General features: G+C 37.2%; 1 pseudogene; it reads left to right on the top strand.

Annotated features, from left to right (window-relative positions):
- On the top strand, window positions 1-22539 carry LOC124523336 (60S ribosomal protein L12-like; annotated as a pseudogene).
- Window positions 22540-26283: the final 3744 nt, after the last annotated feature.

The raw sequence follows: 26283 nt of genomic DNA, 5'->3' as shown, positions 1-26283 counted from the left end.
ATGACATCTAAGAAAAGACTTGAAGTTGGTGATCAAGCCACATGTGTAGCTATCTGGGAGAAAGGGAACAAAAACTACAAAGGCAAAGCAGTACGAGCAGACTTAGTATATTCATGTCGCTACAAGGAGGCCACAGTGGCTGGGGTAGGGTGAGGAGAGGGGGTATAGTCAATGAAATCCAAGGGTAATGAGATCTAAATACCATAGAGTCTTGTAGCACAGTAGTGCTCAAACTTTAGCTGGGTATCATAATTACCTGATGGACTTGTTAAAACACAGATTGCTGGGCCCACCCACCCCTGGACCCCCAGACTTTCTGAATAAATAGATCTGGGGTCAAGCCTAAGAATATGCATGCCTAACACATTTCTGAAGCCGATATTTTTGGTCCAGGGACCATCTTTGAGAAGCATGGTTGTAGAGCATCATAATGACTTAGATCTTTGTTCTAAGTTAAGATACAAGCTATTACAAGGTTAAAGCAGAGGAGTGACACAATATGACCTCTATTTTAGCAGGATACTGTGTTCATGGGTTGGGAATAGGCTCTAAGAGGTGACAGGTAGAAGCAGAGAGACCAGTTATGACATTATTGAAATAATGTGAAGCATGTATTTAAAAGTTGATATGAAAAATTAACAACACAAGAAACAGCAGGTGTTGGTGAGGATGTGGAGAAAGGGGAACACTCTTATACTGTTGGTGGGAATGCAAAGTAGTGCAACCACTCTAGAGAACAGTATGAAGGTTCCTCAAAAAGTTAAAAATAGAACTACCCTATGATCCAGCAATTGCACTATTAGGTATTTAGCCAAAGGATACAAAAATACAGATTCAAAGAGGTACATGCACCCCAATGTTTATAGCAGCATTATCAACAATAGCCAAGCTATGGAGAGAGCCCAAATATCCAATGACTGATGAATGGATGAAGAAGATATGAGATACACACACACACACACACACACACACACACACACACACACACAATGGCATACTACTTAGCCATCAAAAAGCATGAAATTTTGCCATTTGCAATGATGTGGAGGGAGCTAGAGTATATTATGCTAAGGGAAATACGTCAGTCAGAGAAAGATAAATACCATAAGATTTCTCTCATATATGGAATTTAAGAAACAAAATAGATGAACATATGAAGGGGGAGAGAGAGGGAAACAAACCATGAACAACTCTTAAAGAGAACAAATAGGATTGATGGAGGGAGGTGGGTGGGAGATTGGCTAGATGGGTGATGGGTATTAAGGAGGGCAAGTAAATACAACTGGGTGTTGTATGTAAGTGATGAATCACTAAATTCTACTCCTGAAACCAATATTTCACTGTATATTAACTAACCAGAATCTAAATAAAAAATTGAAAAAAAAATAAAAGTAGATATCAACTAGTATGTGTTACATATGACCCAGGGTTTTTTTGGAGAGGGCAGGAGCATGTGGGTTAGTCCACAGAAAGTGAATATATAACTAAGAGACCTAAGTTACCTGATGCCTTGAGAGCTTGGCATTCTTAGAGGACAACTCTTATTTAATATGAGTTATATTACCTCTGAGCAGCACTACCTTCCCTCCTGTCACCTCCATGCACAGCCAATTCAGCAATCAAGGCCATGTCACATCTTGAGATTTTTAATGGGCTCTGTAGGCCATCCACTGGAGTTTTGAATTCTTGGATTGCTTTTAAAAGAGAAAAAGGTCTCTTTCCTCCATCCTAACACCAACCCAGCATTCTTTGAATTTTAAGAGTTTTTGCTTGAGTAGCTAATGAGGACTCTAATACATATGTCCTGTTAAGGCTCTCAGATCATTCCCACAATGACCTTTAAGAAGGTCTTAAAATAGATTAGAATATATGTATCTTTTTATATAAAGCCTAAACCTTACAGTGGAAGAAATTTCAAATGTGAAGAATAAAACAAAATACTAGGGTTAATAATGACCAAAAAAGTAATATTTAGAAGGAATAATACATCCAACCTTTACAGAGCATTTGATTTCTATTATCACATTCTTTTTTCACTCAGTGTGTGCTCTCACCTTCCTATTGATCTATCATCTTGACATGACGCTCATAACATCTACCCAGACTGCTTCAAAACATAATGGTTTTATTTCTTGACTGTTTGAAAGACATTTTTATTTTGTAATTGTTTTTTTAAAGACCTTGACTTAAAAAATGAAGTCTTTTTAAATGACCAGAATCCTGGAGAAAGACATAGCCTTTCTGCTGCAAGAGAAAAAGTAAAGCATCCTCAAAGTCTTATCTAGACCAATGGAATGCTGACATACTCTATCATTAGCTATGTGACCCTAAGGTAGAAATTAACTTCTGTTTCTCAGCGTCCATATCACTAAGTTAAGGGAGTTTGGACCAAATCGTGAAGGCCCTAGTAAGCTGGAGAATTTGCTGATTTAAACTGTACCATTGTAGCCTAGATTTATTTTGGCCTTAAAAAAAGGGAAGTTATTTTAATTGTGTTCTCTCTGTTATTAGAACTTTGACCCAAATTCAAAACTTACAAAGAATAGGCTGGTAGCATAAACGAGTGAAGCAAATGAACAAAGGAAACAAAGTCAAGGACTAAGAAGTGGTCATGTATTGGCAGGGGGTGGGGTGGGGCGCATGATGACCTCAAAATGAAGGATATTTGATACTGAGCTGCAGCCTATGTGTCCATACTAGACATAGAAACTTGGATTTGTTAGAGTTCCCAATGCTTTACAAGCTCTAAATATTCATTTTTGTTTAAAACACCTTGATACTTAACCTGATGATTACCAGAGGGGAGGTGCATGGGACAGATGGTTGAAATAGGTGAAGGGGATTAGGAGTACACTCATCTTGAAGAGCACTAAGTAATATATGGGACTGTTGAATCAGTATATTGTACACCTGAAACTAATATAACACCATTAACTCCTGAAACTAAGCTAAAAATAAAATAGGCATAAAAAGCTGCCTTGATTTTTAAATGACAAGTAATTAAAATTAAAATCATCACCATCATTGGGCAGGCCGAACCAACATATCTTCCACCTGAATCCAATCTACAAGCTGTTAGTTTGCACGATGAAAGCCATATTGGTTAAGATTCATCCCTTCAGGGATTATTGTTGCATGGAAGTTTCCATAAAGGGAGGATCAGGTTGCATGAGTCCTTATCTTAATTGATTTTCTTGTTGAAAAATAACTACCAATCTCATGCATACCCCTCCAAGGAAAAAGTTAAATAAAGCATTCATAATAGCCAAAGATAGGCAGAACGACAGACACAGGATATGTAAAAATGCCTACAGAACAACACCAACTGATTTTGTAGAGGAGGCTTAGCTGAGATTTGAACTGTCTAGCCCTAAATCAAGATATGCTCTATTACTGCTCAGTTCAATTGGCCAAATGGTGAACAGCAGAAGTCATGGTTGGGCTGATTGATCAATCAACGTGGCCACAGGATGAAAATTTATCTTCTTTTCCTTTCCTTCAATTTATATTTCTCCCATAGATTCTGTTCATTCACGGCTTCAACATGAAATTACTCATTGGTCATAAGTCACAGCTGCCCCAATATCTCTCCCAAACCTGGCAAAGAGACAAGTGAGGATATAATTAAAATTATAAATACGGCTTTTTCTTTGAAAGAAAGATTAATAAGATTAAGAAGTAAGCATCTTTCACATATCTACGTGTTTATTAATGATAATTCACTTATTATGTGGAGCTTCATAAAAAATTTCAAGAAAAGGTATTTAGGTTTATGGATTTTCTATATAAATAAAATTAGATTCCCCAGTTTTTCTCCTTGTTACTGCAGCGCACAAGAAAATAAGGGGATGAATTTTTGCCACTTTTGGAGACTACAGTTGAGACGGCCTGAGTGAAAATATAAGCTATATTCTGCATGTCAAGTTGGATTCTGCCATCAAACAGCCCGAGACAAAGTCTCGGGTAATTTATTTGAGACATGATCTCAGGAAGCAGGAAGAATGGGGACAGAAAATGCCAATTAAGCTGCATTATTTTACTGGAGATGGGTATAAGAAACTAGGCTCATTCCTACCTGGAATTTAGAACCTTGTAGAATATGTTTCGGAATGGGTCTCTCCAAAACTGGAGAGGTTGGGAAATTTCTATATAGACTCTCATCCTGCAGCAGTTGAGATTTGCTGTGGGCGTTACCTTCCCAGCATAGTAAGAACTGTTCATAGATCTGGAAAAAGTTTGGAGGCACAAGAGCAGAGAGATCCTGGAGGCATTTTAGGTAGGATCCCAGAACATCATAGGAACGACCCATCACATTTGCAATGACAATTACAGTTACAGTTAACTATTACAGTTGACTACCAAACAAACAAACAAAACCAAAAAAAAAAAAAAAAACCCAAAAAACTTGTGAAAGCAGGTGTGCAAAATTGGGATCCATCAGAAAGATAGGATGCTATCCTGCAGAGTAGCTAGAACTGGATGGAGGTACGAAGAGAAATCGACAAATTTGCCATCATATGTTTGCCAGACAGACACACAATTGCCAGCTGTGGTGAGTGCCGTCTATGTACAGAAGTATTCCATGTGTGTTACGTATATCAATTCATTTAATCCTTGTCTATGCCACACATGCTATTTGTACTCTATGCTCTAATAAGCAAATTAAAGATTGGGAAGATGAAACCACGACATTTCAATATACCAAGGGACAGAACATTTAACTGCGCCCCAAGTACATGCCCAAATGGACAGTCTTGAGGGAAGAGACCTTGAATCTTGGGCAGTGATTTGCCGCACGCTGCTTCACACATGGGCAACCCCAGCAAATATTCCCGACCTAGTAGCCGTTAATGATATATTTATTTGAGTGTAGTGTATGATTCTCTTAAGCAATGATCAGCCCACCAGCAAGTCCCCAATTAAAAGTTTTCTTTTCTGAACATCTACTCAAATTATCTGGGAAAACAGGGCTCGAGTTAAAAACGTCTCATGGGTACTGAACTTTCAAGAAACACACCCACTGTATATCAAAAGATCCACTTACATATAACAAGTACTTATGCAAGTGTACGTGAAGAGAGATTTACACTAAATAGAATTATGTTCTTTTAGAAAATATACTTTTCTCTCCTACTGGGCACTGCCATTGCGGGGCTCTAAAACAGAAGCAGGCATTTATAGTTTGTTAACTCAGTACCACACTTGAGTACCAAAGACTTGTGTGCCCCACACAGAGACCTTGCTTGTCTTTTATGGTAACTAATGACACCTCCGTGTTCTGCTTTTTTGTCTTCCAACACGGGTTTTGAATGCCAAGGGGAAGAAAATGGAAAAACAAGAGCAAAGAGAAAATGAACTGCTGAAAAATAACGGGTAAAGTTATACCATGTCGCAATGAGCATTTTTACTCAGATTCATTTGATTTTATTTAGACAAGTGAGGTGTATAAATGTAGACTTGGTCAAATGAGTCCCCGTCGGTGAACTTATTTGAAATCCTGCTAATGATGCCAAACCTGAGGGTTAAAAACTGATGCTTTGCAATTAAGAGATTTATCCATCTATATTGGTGTTCTTTTCTTTACTGTCATGACAGATCTTTCTGAGATTTGAGTTTCAATTTTGGCTAAACTAGAGGGATTTTGTTAAACTGTATTCCATTCTATTCTATTAGTTAGCTAGTTAATTCTGTTTCCTGGGATATGAAATCATACTGACAAGCAGATATCACACTGTCACAGAAATCTTCTCCAGGTTGCTTAAAAATATAAAAGTGAATAAAATAGAAAGAAAAAGCAGACACCTAGACAGTATAGATATAAATGGCAATGGACTTAGGTGCAATATGAGAGTTGGCTTGTCCAACCTGTTAACATACTGTTAGAGATGCCAGTGTCTTGCTTACTTACCTTTCCATAGAAGATCTTCATTTTCAAAGTAGATGGTTCTATTAATAACTGGCCAAATAATATTTGTGTGTTAATTTTTTTTTAATCAGAGCCTACGACAGTAAGCCTCCTTTTCCTGTTTTCGTAATACTATAATGAGAGGGGAATGATTTTGGCTTGGTCTTCAGAAACTCCTTGATGCCCTGATACTGTGTGCCAGATTATGGGTGGACATACTTAGGGCACAGAGTCCATAGCTTTCATTAAATTCTCAGAAAGATCTGAGACATTCCCCACATCATACACACACACACCATGCACAAATACATACCCCAAGTCCAAGAAGAAATGAACACTCAGGCTGAAATAATTTGATCTTTAATTACCTTTGCCAACTGGTCTCAAGTGATCAACTACTTTCAATGAGGGCTTTCAATGAGGGCCATCAAAGAGTCGCCCACTCTAGGACACGGGATCCATTCCATACCAGAAAGTCTTTCTGGGCCGGTAAAATGTTTGCATGAACCCCTAGATGGTATTCATGTTTTGGTGATAGCCAATCTAAGTAAATGCTTGAATAGTTCTCTTTGCTTGAAACAACAGGTTCAGTGCCAAGTTTATGGCTCCTGGGCAGCCACCGTACCAGACTATAAGGTTTACATTTCCATGATCTAATTTAACCCCAGGATGTAATAGTTTTCTGACCTTGTGCCCAACTTCCTCAAATATTTAAGGAATTATTCTGAGCCTTGTGTATTTTTATAAGCTACTTTAAATTCCTGGGCAAAAAGAAATCATAAAGTTCCTTGTGAGGAAAAGTAGACCTGGGGCAGTTAGGTGACATTTTTATCGTTTTGGACCCTGACCTTGCTTGATTTTTCCTCACAGCGCTTATAAATAACTCTGTGACAATATATTACATATCAATTTGTTTATGAGTTTTGTCTGTCACCCCAAAGAAGGTAAATGCCATCAGGCAGGGACATTGCCTACCATATCCAGCACTGTATCCCCAGTGGCTAGAGACAAGTATAATCCTAATAGGACCTCAGCGGAGACTGGCTGAATGAACTTAGTTATCTGAGTTTCTAGAAAAGCTTAATGAGCCACTGTTCCCTAGAGTCCAGTCAGCCAACTCACTCCTCTCTGCTGTTTTGATTTCTTCTGATGAATACCCCAAAGTGTTCAAATAGAATCACGCATGAGTTTTGCAGTCTCCCAAGTTTAGACAGAAATCCTTTCAAGACACATGAATGTTCCCCATTTAAATAACAGTATAACTCTTACCACTTGTTTTAAGTGATCCTAAAAGGAGAAAATCATTGACTTTACATGAATTTTATAATTGGAAATCTGGGTACATTTGAGCAAAAGCTAAGGGATCCATATCTATTTTCCTGTGAGCCTCTTTTCTATAGTAGCTTGAAAGGCACTCTTATTAAACTTTTAAGAATATTCAAAACAAGCTTTCTTTTATGTTTCTCAACAAAATTAACATACTGTTTGTAGCCTTATACCGACTTCAGTTTCATGCCCTGTAAATCATCATTTATATACTCAGTGTTCAGCAAAGAACAAAATATGTGTCCCATAGAATTTGTGGTTTGTTTTAAGGACACATGAGAGTACAACTGAGACCCATGTGATTCATAGCAAATTCAATCTAGACAAGACAGCAGACCATTAAATGCAACTCCACCTCCTTCTCCTTTCCCATAAGAGACTGAAGAGTGGAAGTCATTTGCTCAAATATGAAATTCATGAAACACTTTAATTCTATGACAACCATACACCACGGACCAGAAAAATCATTTCATCTCATAAAGTTTTAGAGACCCCAGGCAAATGTAAACAGTAGATGCTGTTAGACATTAAGAATTCATTACAAGTACTAAACAGCTAAACTGAAATCTACTGATTTATTTGGAATTCCATGGGATTCTGGTAGGAGATTTGTCAAATTATTTACCAAATATGAACATAAAAAAATTACTATTTATTGAATCTGAATATAATGCTTACGGGCTTATTTCTTTTACAACATGGTTTATATTAGGAGATTATGTCCATGGTAAAATAACATCTAGCGTCTACCATTAATTCACCAGTAGTGATCTCACTGGTGATCTTACTTCTAGGAGCTGATTCACTGCTGTTTAAATATTCCTCAGATCTCATGATAAGATTTACCTTCTATCAGTGAGACCTATCTGGGTCTCAGAGACCAAGATTTGGTATTTATATAGACAGCATGGTCTTCTGTCTACCCATGTCTTTTGAGACAACTATCCACATAATTTTACCACAACTGGTTCCACGTAACTCATCTTCCAAACTTTCTGAACAGACAGTACAAGCACTGGATATCATTCTTCCCTTAAGTGAGTGTGTTCTTGCCAAATATTTACCTCCATACACTATATAAATTTCTACATGTATATCTGTATACATATTCAGATACTGTGCATGTGTGTCCACATACCCAGATATTGTGAGCATCTGTATACATCCAGATATTATCACGTGTCGGTATATACACAGACATTGGAAGCAACTATACATGTGGCAAAATGAAAATGAAGAACGAGAATTCAGCCAGATAGTTCCACGAATAGTACAAATTATATGGTATGGGTGGGATGAACAAAGACATCGTTACAAGAGTGTGGGTTAGCCAAAAGATCAGATGACCAAACAAATTTCAGCTCGGATAAATCTGTTTCCTGGTGGATAAGATTTCTTGGGTGATAATGGAATACAATAAAATGGTCATTCATCTAAATGAGAACACACTAATTTAAAGCAGGCTAACCAACTGTGGTTACCAATACGTGATGGTAGGGGATGCAGGAAGACTGTGATAAGGAATGGCTGGTCACAGGGGTGAAAGGGACAGCATGAGGCAATTGTATTTCTGTGGTGAAGGCTGGTTGTATCAGGGTCCTGATAAGCGGAAGAGGGAGGCAGAAGAGAGAGAGACAGAGATGGAGACAGAGAGTGAGAGACTTGAAGATGCTACATGATTGGCCCTCACGATAAAGGCACAGGGCCACAAGCCAAGAAATGCAGGCAGGTCTAGAAGCTGGACAGACAAGGAAATGGATTATTTTCCAAAGTACCCAGAAGCATCCCAGTCCTGCAGACACCTGGGTTTTAAGTCCAGTAAGAATTCTGGTATACAGAACCTTAAGATGACAAATCTTGACTGTTTTAAACCACGAACTAAGTTTGTGGCAATTTGGTGTAACAGCAGTATGAAATTAACAGACTCATTCTTACCAGGAGTAGCCTCTTCTCATGTGACTTGTCTAGAACTATCTCATTTTGTACTCATTGGATCCAGGCAAGCAGACGAATACTTTTGGATGAATCAACTTATCTTCCATTCTTCCTTCCACACCCTCAGTTTAGGATTGAGAGGTTTATCTGTGGAAAAGTTGTGGTGGCTAGAAGGACTCAAGTAATTCATGACATTTTCTAATCAAATTTGACTGTTCAAATCATTAAGTCCGGTAGACCTCATATTACTTCAGATAATTACTTAATATAAGTTTTAAGATAGTTTAATAATAAAGGGAGAAGTTGATGTTTTCCTTTAATAAGCAATTAAATTAACTGGATTGACTTTACCCAATTTAAAAATTATTTTAATTTATTAACACTGGGTCCATCACACTGAAGATCCAGAGGTTTGTTCTTATAACTTGATGATTCTGTTGAAAAATAAAAGCTAAGCTCTGGTGTCTCTAGACAGAGAAGAAGTAAAAAGTCATTTTCACAACCCATTTCACATTCTGTCTCTCTTTGTTCCTTACATCAATTTACATGTCCCTCAAGGAAGTATGTCTATATATTTTTGTGCATCATAACCTTGTTCACTCCTCATCCTGTTTGTTCATTCTTGCTGGAGGGAAAAGATCAAGGGTTTCCATGGGGTGTCTGCTTAGGGCTCCATAACCATGAAACTTGGGCTGCCTCCTTTCTGTGTGGTCATTTGTCACCAGTGAGAGTCTAGACGGGACAAATGCCCTAAATTCACCTCCACCCAAGACTGACCAGGGATCATTAGTTTGTAATCTCTGTGTTTTGTCATTTTTCTTTAAAAATAAACAAACAGGGGTACCTGGGTATCTCAGTTGGTTGAGCATCTGACTCTTTTTTTTATTTAAAAAAATTTTTTTAATGTTTATTTATTTTTGAGACAGAGAGAGACAGAGCGTGAGTGGGGGAGGGGCAGAGAGAGAGGGAGACACAGAATCTGAAACAGGCTCCAGGCTCTGAGCTGTCAGCACAGAGCCCAACCCGGGGCTGGAACTCACGGACCACAAGATCATGACCTGAGCCGAGGTCAGATGCTTAACTGACTGAGCCACCCAGGTGCCCCAAGCCTCTGACTCTTGATACCTGCTCAGGTGGTGAGATCAAGCCCTGCATTCAGCTCCCTGCTGGAAATGGAGCCTTCTTAAGATTCTCTCTCCCTCTGCCCCTCCCCCACTCATGCCCTGCATTCTCTCTCAAATAAAATGAAATAAAATAAAATAAAATAAAATAAAATAAAGTAATAACATAAAGTAAAAACTAACAAACAAAACAACTAACAAGGAAAGCAGCGTAACACAAGGTCAAGCCCACAAGTTTTGGAATCAAACTGGGGTTTATCTGCTGGCCGCCATTCTCCCTAATGTGTGACCTTGGACAATCGACTCCATTACTTCCAGCTCCCATTTTCAAACCTATGCAAGGGGAGAAGTAACAGTCTTTATTTTGCTTGTCTGTTATGATGATTAAATAAGATATGTCTTCAAAGCTTCTACATAACCCTAGTCTGTGGGTTAATCGCTCTATAAAATGCCTCTTACATCTCTTAAATAACGATTTGAGTGCAAGACATGTTCTCTAACTTCTTTTGGGGTCATCTTCTTCATTTGTTAAGAGAGTTTGACCGAATAATAACTTATTATTTCCCCTTTAGTACTGAAATTCTTAAAGCAACAGAAATATAAACAGACAGTTGCAAAAGTGAAGAGATATTTAGGCTAAAGGGTATGGAAGGACGATAATGTATTTAGATGTGTTTCTCCAACTCTTTTTTTATTAATACTTGTTCCTATATTAGCTGTGAAGTTCTCTGGTGCCATGGATCAATCGGGGGTATGTTGATCTGTGAGGTTTGTTCAGTCAAAATGTGTAGCAAAATAAAAGCTAATATTTATTGTTTATGGCAGACACTGTTCTGAAGTGTTGTGTGTTCATTCACTCATCTGGTCCTTGAAAAACACATGTATATATACATATATATGTATACACACACATTTACACACACATTGGGAAAGTTATATATACATATATGTGTGTATTCTAATATAATATCAGTATATATTATATATTTTATATATATTATACATGTTATATATATCATGTATTATAATTAATATAGGAACTGAATATATATATTATATATTATATATGTACACATAGGGAAAGTATATATTTTACATTTACAGTAGAGAAGAAACTCAGGTAGAACTTTCCATTGTAATTATTCAGTACAATTTTACTTCATTGTTAAGTTCTAACTTTATAGGATAAAGTTGGTTTGTAATCTAACCCTCTCCCTCTACCTTTATACTTTTTTTTTAGAACACTTTAGACTTTTACAACACATATGAAATTCTAATTTGAAAGTCATTTCAAATTTAGGAAGGTTTAACAAACTTTTAAATAGCATAACACGGTCCAGATTAAAGTGTAGAGTGCCAAATATAGGAAATAAACAGATGACTATGTTAATATGAGCCTTAAATACTGGCATAAAAGTCTAAATCATTTTAAAATGGAAAACATACTAAATAAAGAATAAAATCAGGGGAATATACCCAAGAAAACTGAAAACTCTACAACAGTATTGTCCAATAAAATTATAATGTGAAGTGTGCATGTAGGCCACATATATTATTATACATTTTCTAATAACTACCTTAAAAGAATTTTTAAAAACAGGTGGAATTACTGTCAGTAATATGTTAGTCACATTACATCCAAAATATTTTCATTTTGACATATAATCAATATTAGAAATTATTGAGATATTTTACTTTCTGTCATAGTAAATCTTTGAAATCTCACATTTTTGATACTTAAAACAATTCAGACTGTCTACACTTAAAGTGCTTAACAGTGATATGTAACTAGTGACTACCAGGTCAGACAATACAGGTTTAAGTCTATCCAAATCTGTAGCTAATTTCCAAGGTGTGAGAAGAGGTTAATCTATGAAAAATCATACATGTACTTCTATTTCGAGATTCAAAAATTGTTTCAGGAAGGTATCTGTAGGTTACATAGAATTCACTGCTTAGTACAGGTGATAGGTTTGGGTTTCACAAGTATTGGGATTGCATCCAGAAGGAGAACACTAGGCAGAAACAGAAGGCCTGGAATCAAGTCTTAGCTTCGTTGAGTCACTTGAAATACATAGAACTCATTTTTCTCATCTCTCAATTGGGACATATTACATGTTCTATTTACTTCCCTGCGTCACATTTTGAGAATTAAATGAAATAATTTAAATGAACTCGTAGAAAAGAATAGGATATAGGGGCGTGTGGGTGGCTCATTTGGTTGAGTGTCCACCTATCGATTTTGGTTCAGGCGGTGATTCTAGGATTGTGAGATCGAGCCCCACTTCGGGGCTTAAGATTTTCTCCCTCTCCTTCTGCCCCTCCCCCACTCATGAGTGCATGCACACACACGCTCTTTCTCAAAATAAATAAACTTAAAAAAAAAAGAATATGATATAAAGAATAGCGACTATGATTGTTGTTGAGATAACGTTGGTGCTAATGATGATGATATCAGCATTGTTCTTTTTAAACTAAAATTTATATCAAATAATCCTTCCAAAGAAGAATAATTCTAATGAATAGAGCTTTGGCTGAATCATTCAATTATAAAATTATTAAAAGTAGAATTACCGTGCAGTTACATAATGATTGAATTTGCTTAATAATTGCCCTTCTTTTATTTATTCATAAAAATTGGATCTTTAGTTCTAAATATATATATCAAAAGATAGAGGAAGTATGCATGGAAACTTAATGGAAATGGTGATTTATATATCTATAATTTAGGATATATGAATATACATATATTCATATAAGGAGTTATATGAAATGGAAGTATAATATAGCTAAAAAATCATTTTGACTACATTATTATAAAAAATATGTCAATACTTTGTGTCAATAAAACAGGTAAACTAGAGAGCTATTATATTTAATCAGGAAACGGGAAATTTTAAGAAGCAGCAGTTAATTATTGTCATTAGCCGGATTGGTAACAATTCATTTGTCCTAGATTGGTTTAATCGCAAACATCAAATCCTCTCCTCAGTAAGAGTACATGATTGTATGCTAACAAGGAATTGAAGAGTTTTAGACACAACGTCAACTGCATTTACCTTCACTTTTGGTGAGAGAAATGCCAGGCATAGATCCGTGAGAGAAAAGTCTGCATTAACTTACATTTTTGTAGAAGTTTTTCTGAAACTTTGTTTCAATTAGTTACAGTAAAACAGGCAATATTTAAACCTACTCTTTATTTACAAAGTAACAACAGTATCCTTTAAGGTTCTGTCTCAAAGAATAATAAGCTGGTAAAGAATCACATGTGTAATGATAAAATACATCCTTCATCACTGGTATCATTTAGTTAGAGGAATTGTCTTCTCACATGATAGATTTTGTAGAACCTCGATATATAAAAGAAACTATAGCAATTTTTTATTAGCTTCAGTTAATTTCATGTTCAAATATATGTTTTCTTATTAAAGCCCATCAATAAGAAGGCAGTTTGGATCAAATAAAATATTTAAAATAAGATTATTGCCAATCTTGGGGTCTCATTCTCTGTGTTTGTATCTTTATATATGAATTGCTATGAATATTAGGATAAACCATAAGATCTTCTTAATTTGACCAATTTTAATCAGCAAAAAAGAAAACATCGCATCAAGCTAATGGTTATAATTGTGCTTGTGTTTCTTTAATATCTCCACTTGTGCTCTTTCCATTCCCTTTAATTTATAGCATCCAGAAATTTGAAACAGAAATACAGTCAAATTTGCTTCAAGGTGTAATCACTAACAATATCAAGAATTTGCTCACACATGCTATCCTGAGAGTAAGAGTCATACCACAAAAACTGAGTGATTTATTGAAGGTTCTGACTCTCACTAAAAGAAACTCTAACAGATGTCTATCAAACAGAAGGAAAATTTTATCACATGGAAGGGCTGAGTTGCAAGAAGGTGAATAAAAAATCACTAACAGTAAAGAATATAATAATATTGTCTAATTTGGGAGGGATTAAAACTCACACATAAAAAATGGTAATATGTAGGTTGTAAGGGAGATGATCTGAGTAAAATGCTCTAAGTTCTTATTATTCTGCAGTGTGATAAAGATACTGGTTAACTTCAGGTGTCATTAAGAGAGGCATGTTACAATAGCTTGGATCATTACTATAATAATAGATATATGACCTAGAAGTTCCAAAAAAATCAAGGGTTAAAATAGAACTAAGGAAACAAAATTTCATAAATCTAAAATAAGAGAAAAAAGGGGGTGGGGTGGAGAAAGAAAAGCAAGACCTACAGAGCATAAATAAGATGACAGCAATCAACACAAATATACTAGAAATCACATGAATGTAAATGGGCTTAACTCTCTAGCAAATTCTCCAGTCTACTTATACAAAACTGCCTGTTTTTGACAACTTCAGCATCTGCCATTTATCGGAGATACATCTTTTTTTTTTAATTTTTTTTAACGTTTATTTATTTTTGAGACAGAGAGAGACAGAGCATGAACGGGGGAGGGGCAGAGAGAGAGGGAGACACAGAATCTGAAGCAGGCCCCGGGCTCTGAGCTGTCAGCACAGAGCCCGACGCAGGGCTCGAACTCACAGACTATGAGATCATGACCGGAGCTGAAGTCAGAAGCTCAACCGACTGAGCCACCCAGGTGCCCCCGCAGATACATCTTAATATAAAGATTCAGAAGGGTTAAAAGATAAAGGACATACCGGGTAAATAGTAACTCAATGACAATGGGTATAGAAGTAATCATATCAGACAAAATAGACCTTAGGACAAAAATAATTCATTCCAATAGTAATCATTTGATACTAACCATAACAATTTAATTCACTAAGAAGGTAGACAGTTCTAAACTAGTATAAACCTAAAACCATAACCTCAAAATACATAAAGTAGAAAATGACAACTACAAGATGAAAAATAAGCAAATTCACCATCAGAGAAGAAAGATGATGTACCTTTCGTACAAGCAGAAAAAGACTTAGCAAAAATATAGAAAAATCAAACAACAACATTAGCAAGCTTGATCTCATAAGCCCAATACCTACATGGTTTTCTGGAATGCCTGCCGTCCTTTACAGAAGAAGGGGTTAAACCCATAGCACAGCTCCCTCTTTTTATGAATTCAGGAGCGCATCTAGTCCTCTGCTTACAGAGGCTATAGAAGAAGTATGGAAATGATAGAGACACGGTCAGCTCTTAACACGCCTTACGTGGATACCCTTGGCTGACTTCCTTTTGAACAAAGGGGTTCATAGGCCCTAGTTCCATGACAACAAGCAAAGTCCAATGCTACATTCTATCATGCTTGAAATACAATTGCTGAAGCTATCCCAAGTGGACCGTGCTCTTGCATATGACCCTGTTGTCACCACACTGTGTGCCATTCTGTTCTTAGGAGAACTGTACCAAAGAAACATCACTGCCATTTCATTGAGCTTGCACTCACCTGCCTGGTTTTAAAAGAGCAGACAAGTGCGCTTTGGAATTTTAATCCAATGACACTTTAGAATTAATCCCAAATCATTAACATGTTCTCGGGATTTCAAACATTGCATATGCACAGAAGTAGGATGTGTAGGCCAGAGGGTGGAGGTGAGATTCCAACGTCTGGAGGAAAGGACTGGTTAACCTGACCACCAAAGTTCAGTGTTAGGAATTTTAATGTGTTCCCAGGAATTATGAGAATGTATGTTGGTTTTTATTAATTTGTTAGGTAGCTAAAAACACAGTTATAAACAAAATCAGAATTAAATATACGAGGAACCCCGCAGCACTCAGCAGAACACAGGTAAGGCAACCAGCAGCCTATGATATGGAGAATTGCTACGTGGATACTTAGACACAGAGGAAAAGCAAAATACGCTTGTTTGGGTACTTCTTTCTAATGAGCTAATTTCGGCCATCCTGCATTTATTCATCATGCTTGTCACTGTGAGGTCATATCCCTGCCACCAACTATGTAATTCAAGAACAAGCACAGATAACAAACACCTGGTTGGTAACCAGTGTGAGTAAGTACTATGCATGGTAAAAGTCCCTGCCAACATTTATTCACTGACTGTTTTATTAATTCAACAAATAGTTTTCAAGCTTCTACCAAGTGTCAGGCACCCTTCCAGACCCTGGGGATGCAATATTGACCAAAACAGACAAGATTCCTGCTTTCACGGAGCCTACATCCTAAAGCGGGAGGTAGGCAAAGCCAGGAAAAGGAGTGAGTGAGAGTTTCAAAGGGTCAAATTCCTTCAAGAAAATAAAACAAGACTATATGTTAGATGCAGTTTTGCAACTTTAGGACTACAGATATATTGTGCCAGACAATTATTTGCTTTGGGCTGTACATCGTTTGGGCTGTACATCATTTGGTAACATCCCTGGCTTGTACCCGCAAAGTACCAATAGCACCTTCTCAGTTATGACAACCATCAATGCCTCCAGACATCGCCACGTATCTCCTAGGGGTGCAAAATCACCTCCAGCTGAGAACCAGTGCAAGAGTGACAGGAATGGAAGTGGGTTTTTGTATGGTCTGGTTTGGCTTTTTCTTGGGTGCTCAGGGAAGGCCTCTTTGAGGGCTTAAAAATGAAGAGGGGGAAAAAAGTCGAGAAAATGATTTTGGAAGAAAGCTTTCCAGGCAGAGTTGAACAGTGAGTACTGAGACGAAAAGGTGACAATCGACTTGGAATCCTAAAGGAACGGACAGAAGGCTTGGGCACCTAAAGCAGAGAAGCAGGAAATGGTCTCAGAGAGGCAGGCAAGAGCAGATCACAAGATCACATAGATCCTTACAGGCCAGAGTAGAGGGGTCACATTTTTTTTTCAGGGTGATGAGAAGTTTAGACGAAGGGGAGGATTTCTGATTAATTGTGAAGAAAAACATGTTTCTAGCTAGCCCTTTAAAGATGGAGAGGCCTGGATTTTTACAGTCTGAGATGAGACAGTGTTCCAGGTATGGGTAAGGGATCAGAGATGATGACATGCGGCTGGGCTGGGGCGAGGGATGAACACAATTCCAGAATTGTGAGAAGTGGAGAATCTAATGTAGGAGGAAGGGATTTTTGAGGGGTATCTTCTACCAAACACTTCTGGAATAACAGCTAAGAGGAACTCTGAAGGAGAGTGTGTTCTATGCAACATATTGGCAGCAGCTGTGAGCTGTGGGACCCACCGTGTGTATGTGGACTCTGGCTCAGCCCCAAACATGCCCCTTTAGGGAGGGAGGTCCCAAAGCCAAGGGCAGGCCGGACTACCCAGCAGGAGCCAGAAACTAACAACCCAGGGACAGGTGACTACCATCACAAAGATGTCAATGTCTTGATTCTAAAGTATTCTTGCTTGGAGGTTTAGAGAGTCAACTCTTTGAGACCAAGGGAGACAAGGATAATAACTTTAGCCCTTTATTCCAACTTCCTCACTGTTGTATTATCACTACCATTTTTTAAGTAATGGCACATGTAAGGCATTATTCTAAGTGTTGTCCATCAATTTTCTCATTTAATCTTCTGAACAATCCTATCAGGTAGGTTCTCTTAGTTTCATCATTTAAGAAAAAAGGGCACCAGAGCCTAGAGATGCTCTGGTACTTGCCCATGGAATCTGAAGCCTAAGCAATCTGACTCAAACCCAAACTTTAAAATTTTTTTTTCAACGTTTTTTATTTATTTTTGGGACAGAGAGAGACGGAGCATGAACGGGGGAGGGGCAGAGAGAGAGGGAGACACAGAATCGGAAACAGGCTCCAGGCTCTGAGCCATCAGCCCAGAGCCCGACGCGGGGCTCGAACTCACGGACCGCGAGACCGTGACCTGGCTGAAGTCGGACGCTTAACCGACTGCGCCACCCAGGCGCCCCATCAAACCCAAACTTTTAAACACTGCATAATACTCAGGTAAAGCAATCCATATGATATGCAGCTCAGACGAAACAAATGACAAAGATGAAATCACTTGCCGAAGGTCACACCCAGCTAATGTCTGTCTGAGAAATAATTAATGATAAATTTCTAGTATTTGAACACTGACTCGTTTGTTATTTTTCTAAGCACTGTGTATGAATTCTTGTTTAGTCTTCATAAAAACTATAAGAAAGGTCTTATTAGTTGTCTCATTTTATAGATGAGAAACCTTATGTCTAGAGATCTTGTCACTTGTCCAAAGTCACCCAACCAGCAAATTGTGGAAATGAGACAGCAATTTAGGTGGTCAAATGCCTGAGCCTTCACCCCTAACATTGAATCACAGAACCCAGTTCTCTTCCTGCAACAAGAGACTATTTTAGAAACTCTTACCGTCTTACTTGGTAAAAATGATGTGTGTGATTTACAATAATGTAACACCACTGAAAAGAATTTTGCAAACAAGAACATCTGATAGCACAGTCCCTTGGAAAGCTTTGTGCAGACGTTTTACAGAAAATATGTTAAATTCATTTATCAGTTCATCTCACATGATACCTTAATTTCCAAATAAGTTTATGAAAAAGGACAATGGTGCATTGATTCTGCATTCTCTCATTAGAGTCCCAGGAGGTACTGTTCTGGAATCTGTGTGTTTGTCTGACTTCCAGGGGCTGACATAGGAATGCCAGTCTGCTGCTATCCATGCACTGCCCATTTCCCATGGCACCAGTGTGACATAAGAGAATGACCCAATCTGTTGGTGATGTAATCTGTTGATAAGTATGTTCTCAAGCAAGAAAACTGGAGGTATTCAAAGGCATCCATGGAGCAGTGAAAGAAAATCAATATTTGGCATCAGAACTTTGAGATTTGAGTCCAATTGTACCATTTAAAAGCTCTGTGGCCTTGGGCAAGTCACTATAACTGCTCTGAGATTAGAGCTCTTCATTACGCAGGAGGCAACCTAATCCTGACCCTGGCTACCAGACAGGTTGCAACGTAGATCAATAAGACGATTTGTGCACGGGTGGTTTATGAAGTGTGGGATGCTCTGACAATAAAGGGAGACATTCATAATAGAGATGTCAAATAGCTAGTTACAAGGCTGACTGTTTACCGAACTAGGGATAGTGTGTCTCTTTTCTATTGGCAGGTCTTTTTGACAACGGCAGCGTGTCGAAATGAAGCCAGCTCAAGTCTATGTGTTCTGGAGCTAGAGGAGGGATGAGGTCAATGGGAGCAAGATATTTATCCTTGAGGCAGCTGCTCAAGACAGAAACTAAAAATTCCCAGTATTTTAAGGCACTAAGTCTAACCCAACTAGGTAAAATTTGAGTGAAATAAACCTTGCAGACCCAGGAACAACTCTCTTTTAAAATGTTCAATACCGATAATAATGATTACAGCCGTACTATCTCATATATGAGTGAACTACTTGAATAATTACTATTATAATAATAATAGCATCTCACATGTCCATCAACCACTTTTGCCAACAAAATATTCTAAGACTCCTATCCTTGCAAATGATTATTTATTCTCAGTTCTCTAACTGCATGGTGGGTGGGCATTGGTTCATCTACGTTGGGCTCAGACAGGGAGGTTGGGCTCAGACACGTAGTTCTGCCTCAGATGGCAGGCCCACTTGACCTTTCTTCTTACGGTGGGTTGGGCTCACATGTGCTTCTTCTGGAGTCCAGGCAAGGAGAAAAGCAGCTACCTATGGGTAAGGCCTGCTCATGGCAACAGAAGAAGTGCAAGAGAGCATGGGTGTGATCATATTTCAGGCCTCTGGTTTAATCCCTGTGGGTCCTGTTTACTAGGAACTAACTTTGTGTTCAAGGCAACTGTGTTCTAAGAGCTTTATTTTACCCCGTTATTTTACATAATCTTTACAGCAACCCTGTGAAGCCAGGCTCATTTTTATCCTCGTTTTAAAGACAAGGACATGCAGGTAAAGAGAAGTTAAGAAACGTTCCCCAAATCCTACAGCTAGTAAATGGCAGAGTCAAGATTCCAGGGTAGACAGTGGGACTCCAAGAACTATAAAATTTGCCAGCACATTCTAATCACTGCTTAAATCCTGGCCCATCAGCACTGCAATGAAAATGGGACTAGTTTCAAAGTGTTGAATATGTCCAGGTTCCTATACCATGACACTTAAAAAAATGTATGAATTTTGTTTTATTTATATCATGAAATACTTGCTTTGTACAAGGCACCTAGTAAAATGAACGCATATGAACCCACCACCCAAGAATGAGAACATTACCAATATCTTTGTGTGATTCTTTCTGTATCAACTTTCCCCCTCTTCCCTGAAGGTAACCATTATCTAGAATTTTATATTTATCATTCTCTTGTTTTATAAAAAAATTATATTGGTTGGATATATCAAATAGTTTTTGCTTGGTTGAACCCTCAACTGTGCTATCACGTGTACCTATAGTTATTTCATGTTTTAAATTGTTGTATAATAGTGAATTTCGTGAATGTATCACAATATACATATTATCCCACCAATGAATACTGGGCTATTTCTAATGTTATTCTATTAAAAATAAGGCTTTTGTGAACAATCTCACTAGTAATGTATGAAATTTTTTATTATGTTACATTCATTTTATTTTATTTTATTTTATTTTATTTTATTTTATTTTATTTTATTTTATTTTATTCCTTAACCTACAGTGATGTGTTAATTTTAGGTGTACAAATTAGTGATTCCACAATTCCATGCATCACCTAGCGCTTATCCCAGTGAGTTGTGCTCCTAAATATCCATCACCCATTTCACTCCCATCTGGCCACCATTCATTTGTTCTCTATAATTAAGAATCTGTTTCTTGGTTAGTGCGTGCCTCTCCCTTTTTTTCCTGTGGTCATTTCCTTTTTTTTCTTAAATGCCACATAGGAGTGATATCATGGTCTTTGTCTTTCTTTGACCGACTTATTTTGCCTAACATTATGCTCTCTAGTTCCATTCAGATCATTTCAAATGGCAACATAACTTTTTTATGGCTGAATAATATTCCTTTGTGTATATATACATATATGTGTGTGTGTATATAAGCACACACATACACACCACATCTTCCTAATCCACTTATTTATTGATGGACATTTGGGCTGTTCCCATAGTTTGGCTATTGTTGATAATGTTGCTATAAACATTGGGGTGTATGTATCCCTTTGAACTAGTGTTTTGTATATTTTGGGAAAATACCCAGTAGCGTTGACTGCTGCACCATTGGGTAGTTCCATTTTTAACTTTTTCAGGAAACTCCATACTGTTTTCCATAATAGCTGCACCAGTTTGTATTTCTACCAACAGTGTAAGAGAGTTCCTATTCACATCCTCTCCAACACTTTTTGTCTCTTGTGTTTTTGATTTTAGCCATTCTGACTGGTGTGAGATGATATCTCATTGTAGTTTTGATTTGTATTTCCCTGATGATGAGTGATGCTGAGCATCTTTTCATGTGTATCGGCCATCTGGATGTGTTTTTGGAGAACTGCCTCTTCATGTCTTCTGCCCATTTTACAATTGGATTATTTGTTTTCTTCAAGTTGAGTTTTATCAGTTCTTTATACACTTTGGATACTAATCCTTTATCAGATATGTTAGGTACAAATATCTTCTCCCATTCAGTGGTTGCCTTTTAATTTTCTTGATTATACCTTCACTATGCAGAAGCTTTTTATTTTGATGTAGTCCCAAATGTTTACTTTTGCTTTTATTTTCCTTGCCTTATGAGATGTATCTAGAAAAAGGTTTTTGGCTTTCAGCTTTGAGGAGGCAACGGTGCAACAGTCTTCGATCATCCCAAATCTGGGTTCATCTGACACCAACTGCTGGCACCAACTACCTCCCACACGCCTCCTAAGCTTGACCCCAACTAGATCAAAGTCATATACCTGAGGTGAACCGGTGGCAAAGTCAGTGCCACGTCTGCTCTGGCCCTGAAGATTGGCCACTGGGTCTGTCTCCAAAAAATGTTGGTGATGACATTGCCAAGGCAACAGGTGACTGGAAAGGTCTGAGAATTACAGTGAACCCGACCATTCATAACCAGACAGGCCCAGATTGAAGTGGCACTTTCTGCCTCTGCCCTGATTATCAAAGCCCTCAAGGAGCTGCCAAGAGACAGAAAGAAGCAGAAAAACATTAAACACAGTGGAAGTATCATTTTTGATGAGACTGTCAACATTGCCCAACAGATGCAGGATCAACCTTTAGGCAGGGAACTCTCTGGAACCATTATAGAGATTCTGGGGACCGCCTAGTCCGTGGGCTACAATGTTGATGGCGGCCACCCTCATGACATCATAGATGACATCAATAATGGTGCAGTGGAATGTCCACCTAGTTAAGAACGACAAAAGGAAAATATTTTAATAAAGGATCATTTGACAACCAAAAAAAAAAAAAGGAAGGAAGAAAGAAAGAAGGAAAAAAGAAAAATGTTGCTACAGCGTATGTCAGCAACATTACTGACTGTACTCTCTTCCAAGATGTTTATGGTTTCCCGTTTCACGTTTAGGCCTTTAATCCACATCGTGATTATAATCATGAGATTATAATCTTGAGATTATTTTTGTGTAGGGTGTAAGAAAGTAGTCCAGTTTCATTCTTTTGCATATTTCTGTCCAGTTTTTCCAACACCATTTGTTGAAGAGACTGTTCTTTTCCTCTTGGATATCCTTTCCTGCTTTGTGGAAGACTCCTGACTATATAATTGTATATTTTTTCTGGTTTTTTAATTCTGATCCATTGATCTATGTGTCTATTTTTGTGCCAGTACCATACTGTTTTGCTTACTACAGCTTTGCAATATAACTTGAAGTCTGGGATTGTGATGCCTCCAGCTTTTCTTTTCTTTTTCAAGATTGGTCTAATTGGGGTCTTTGCAGTTCCATACAAATGTTATAATTGTTGGTTGTAGTCACGTGAAAAATGCTGTTGGTGTTTTAACAGGGATTGCATGAAATCTGTAGATTGCTTTGGGAAGTACAGCCATTTTAACAGTATTTTTTCTTCCAATCCAGGAGCATGAAATGTCTTTGCATTTCTTTGTGTTATCTTCAATTTCTTTTATCAATGTTTTAAAGTTTTCAGAGTACAGGTCTTTCACCTCTTTGGTTAAGTTTATTCCTAGATATCTCATATTATGCTACATTCTTATGAATATTTGGTATTGTCAGATACCATCATAAGTAAAATAATATTTTATTATGATATTAATTTGAATTTCTCTGCTTAATAACAAGGTTTGGCACATTTCCATTAGGCAATCTACCATATATGTTTTATCTTTTGTGAACTGCATATCATGACCCTAGTCAATTTTCCTATTGAGTTATTTATCTTTCTTATTGATTCCTATCAGCTATTTATATATTATATATAGTGTAATTATATAAAGTTGTCCATTATTTATATTACTAACACCTTCTCCCAGTTTTTGTTGTTGTCTTTTCATTCTTTTTACAGTGAATAGTCAAAAGATTTATCAGTCTTTTCCTTCATAGTTGTACTGAGTTGAATAGTGCCCCCCAAATTCATGTCTACTAAGAACCTGTGAATGTGACCTTATTTACAGATAGGGTCTTTCTGGATATAATCAAATTAAGATGAGGTCACACTGGATTAGGATGGGCCCTAAGCACATCACTGGTTTTCTTATAAGACGAAAAATTAGACACAGAGATAGAGGAGACACAGGGAAGAAGACTACATGACAACAGAGGTAGACACTGGAATGCTGCCATGGAAAGCCAAGGAACACCAAGGATTGCTAGCAACCACCAGAACCTGGAAGGAACAAGAAAGGATTCTTCCCTAGAAGTTTCAGAAAGCACATGACCCTGCAGACATCATGATTTCAAAATTCTAGATTCCAAAACTGCCAAAAAATAAATTTCTATGCTGTAGGCAACCCAGGATGTGGTAATTTGTTATAGCAGCCCTGAGAAGCTAATATAATGGTTAACAACTTTTGTTTTAAGAATTTTTTTTAGGGGCGCCTGGGTGGCTCAGTCAGTTGAGCGTCTGGCTTCAGCTCAGGTCATGATCTCACAGTTTGTGGGTTCGAGCCCTGCATCGAGCCCTGTCTGTACTGACAGCTTAGAGCCTGGAGCCTGTTTCTGATTCTGTGTCTCCCTCTCTCTCTGCTCCTCCCCCGTTCATGCTCTCTCTCTCTCTCCTTCAAAAATAAATAAAAACATTTAAAAAAATGTTTTTTTAAATCCTAAAGCTATGAAGATACCCTATATATTATTTTCTAAAACTTTAAATACTGCCTCCACATTTAAGTTTTTAATCCATAAAATACTGATTTTGTTTATGGGCATGTGTAGGAATCCCATATTATTGGGTTTTTTGCTTTGCTCTATTTTGTTTTGTTTTTCTGTTTGGATAATGTACTGTCCCAGCACCATTAACTGAAAGGTTTATCTTTGCTCCATTAATTTTCAAAGGCTCCACCATATATGAAATTGCCATAAAAGTTTGGGCTTCTTTTGGTGCTCTTCTGAGTCTATTCATTGGTTACTTTGCCTATCATGCTATTCTAGGCTCATTATTGTAAATTTATTATCATTCTTCCTATCTAGTAGAGTTAATACTTTCACAATTCTCTTTTTTTTCTTTACAAGTCTCTTGGTTATTCTTGGGTATATGATCTTCCATTAAAATTTAAAATAAGCTTGTAAAGCTTTTCTTAGAAGTCCATTGAGATTTGGATTAAAATTTCATTTAACCTATAGATCACTTGGGAGTATCAACATTTTTTACAATATTAAGCTTATCTATTTATAAAAATAGTTATATATTTTTACTTACATTTTAAAATAAATTAATAACACATTTCAATTTTCTCTAGATAAGTCTTGTACATTTATTGTTGAATTCATTCCTAGGTGCCGTCCATTCTTTGTTGCTAACATATCTTCCTTTCAAAATTATGTTTTTTTGGTTGGTGTATATACATGCAAACTTTTATTGTTGGTATTATACCCACCTTGCTAAATTTTGTCATTATATTTACATGCCAAAAATGATGACAGCATGGTTTCTTCCTCTGCAACATTTATACTCTTCATTCTTTTTTTTCATGTTTATTTATTTATTTTGAGAGAGAGAGAGTGTGTGTGTGTGTGTGTGAGCAGGAAAGGGGCAGAGAGAGAAAGGGAGAGAGAGAATCCCAACCAGGCTGGTTACTGTCGGTGCAGAGCCCAATGTGGGGCTCGCTCGAACTCGCGAACCCTAAGATCATGACCTGAGCTGAAATCGAGAGTCAGACGCTTGACAAAATGAGCCACCCAGGCACCCAACCCTTATACTCTTCGTATCTTTACCTCTCCTTGCTTCTCTGTCTGCGACCTCCAGTATAAGGTTATGTATAAAGCAGTAAAATTGGACACCTTTGTCTTGTTTCCTAGTTTTAAATTTAATGCTTCTACTGTTTTACAATTAAGAATTATGTTTGCTGTAGACTTTTGTGGGGTTTTTGTACTCTAAGAGATTAAAAAATTTCCTTCTATTTATAGTTTGCCAAAAGTTTTATGGCAAATGAGGGTAGAATGTATTAAATGATTATTTGATATCTATTGAAATCATGTGTGTTTTATCCTTAAACACACTAGTGTGGAAAATTAAACAAAGATTTTTTAAATCAGTGAAGTATGACTGACTTACAAAAAGTTACATATTTCAAGCATACAGCTTGATGAGTTTGTAGGTAAGTATACATCTGTGAAACCATAACTACAATCTATGCTAGAAACATCTATCACTTCCAAAAGTTTCTTCCCATCTTCTTTACCAGTGTTTTATATGTGACAAAAACACTACACATAAGATGTATTCTCTTAGCAAATTTTTAATTACACAATAGAGCATCATTAACTATAGGGACTGTGATGTACTCAAGATCTTTAGCACCTATTAATGTAGCACAATGGAAATTTTCATTTTTGACTAATACTTTTGACTAATACTTCTGTTTCTTGCCTCTTCCCCCAGCTCCTGACAACCACCATGCCACTCTCTGCTTTTCTTGAATTTGACAATTTTAAATTCCATATGTAAGGGGTATTATGTAGCAGTTGGCCTTC

The sequence above is a fragment of the Lynx rufus genome, unplaced genomic scaffold, assembly GCF_022079265.1.
Source record: "Lynx rufus isolate CCGP_SWC_20201006 ecotype Redwood Valley unplaced genomic scaffold, mLynRuf1.p SCAF_4, whole genome shotgun sequence".
NCBI classification, from domain to species: Eukaryota; Metazoa; Chordata; class Mammalia; order Carnivora; family Felidae; genus Lynx; species Lynx rufus.
Note: the sequence above shows the minus strand (reverse complement) of the source record. Positions and strands in the feature narration are given on the sequence as shown.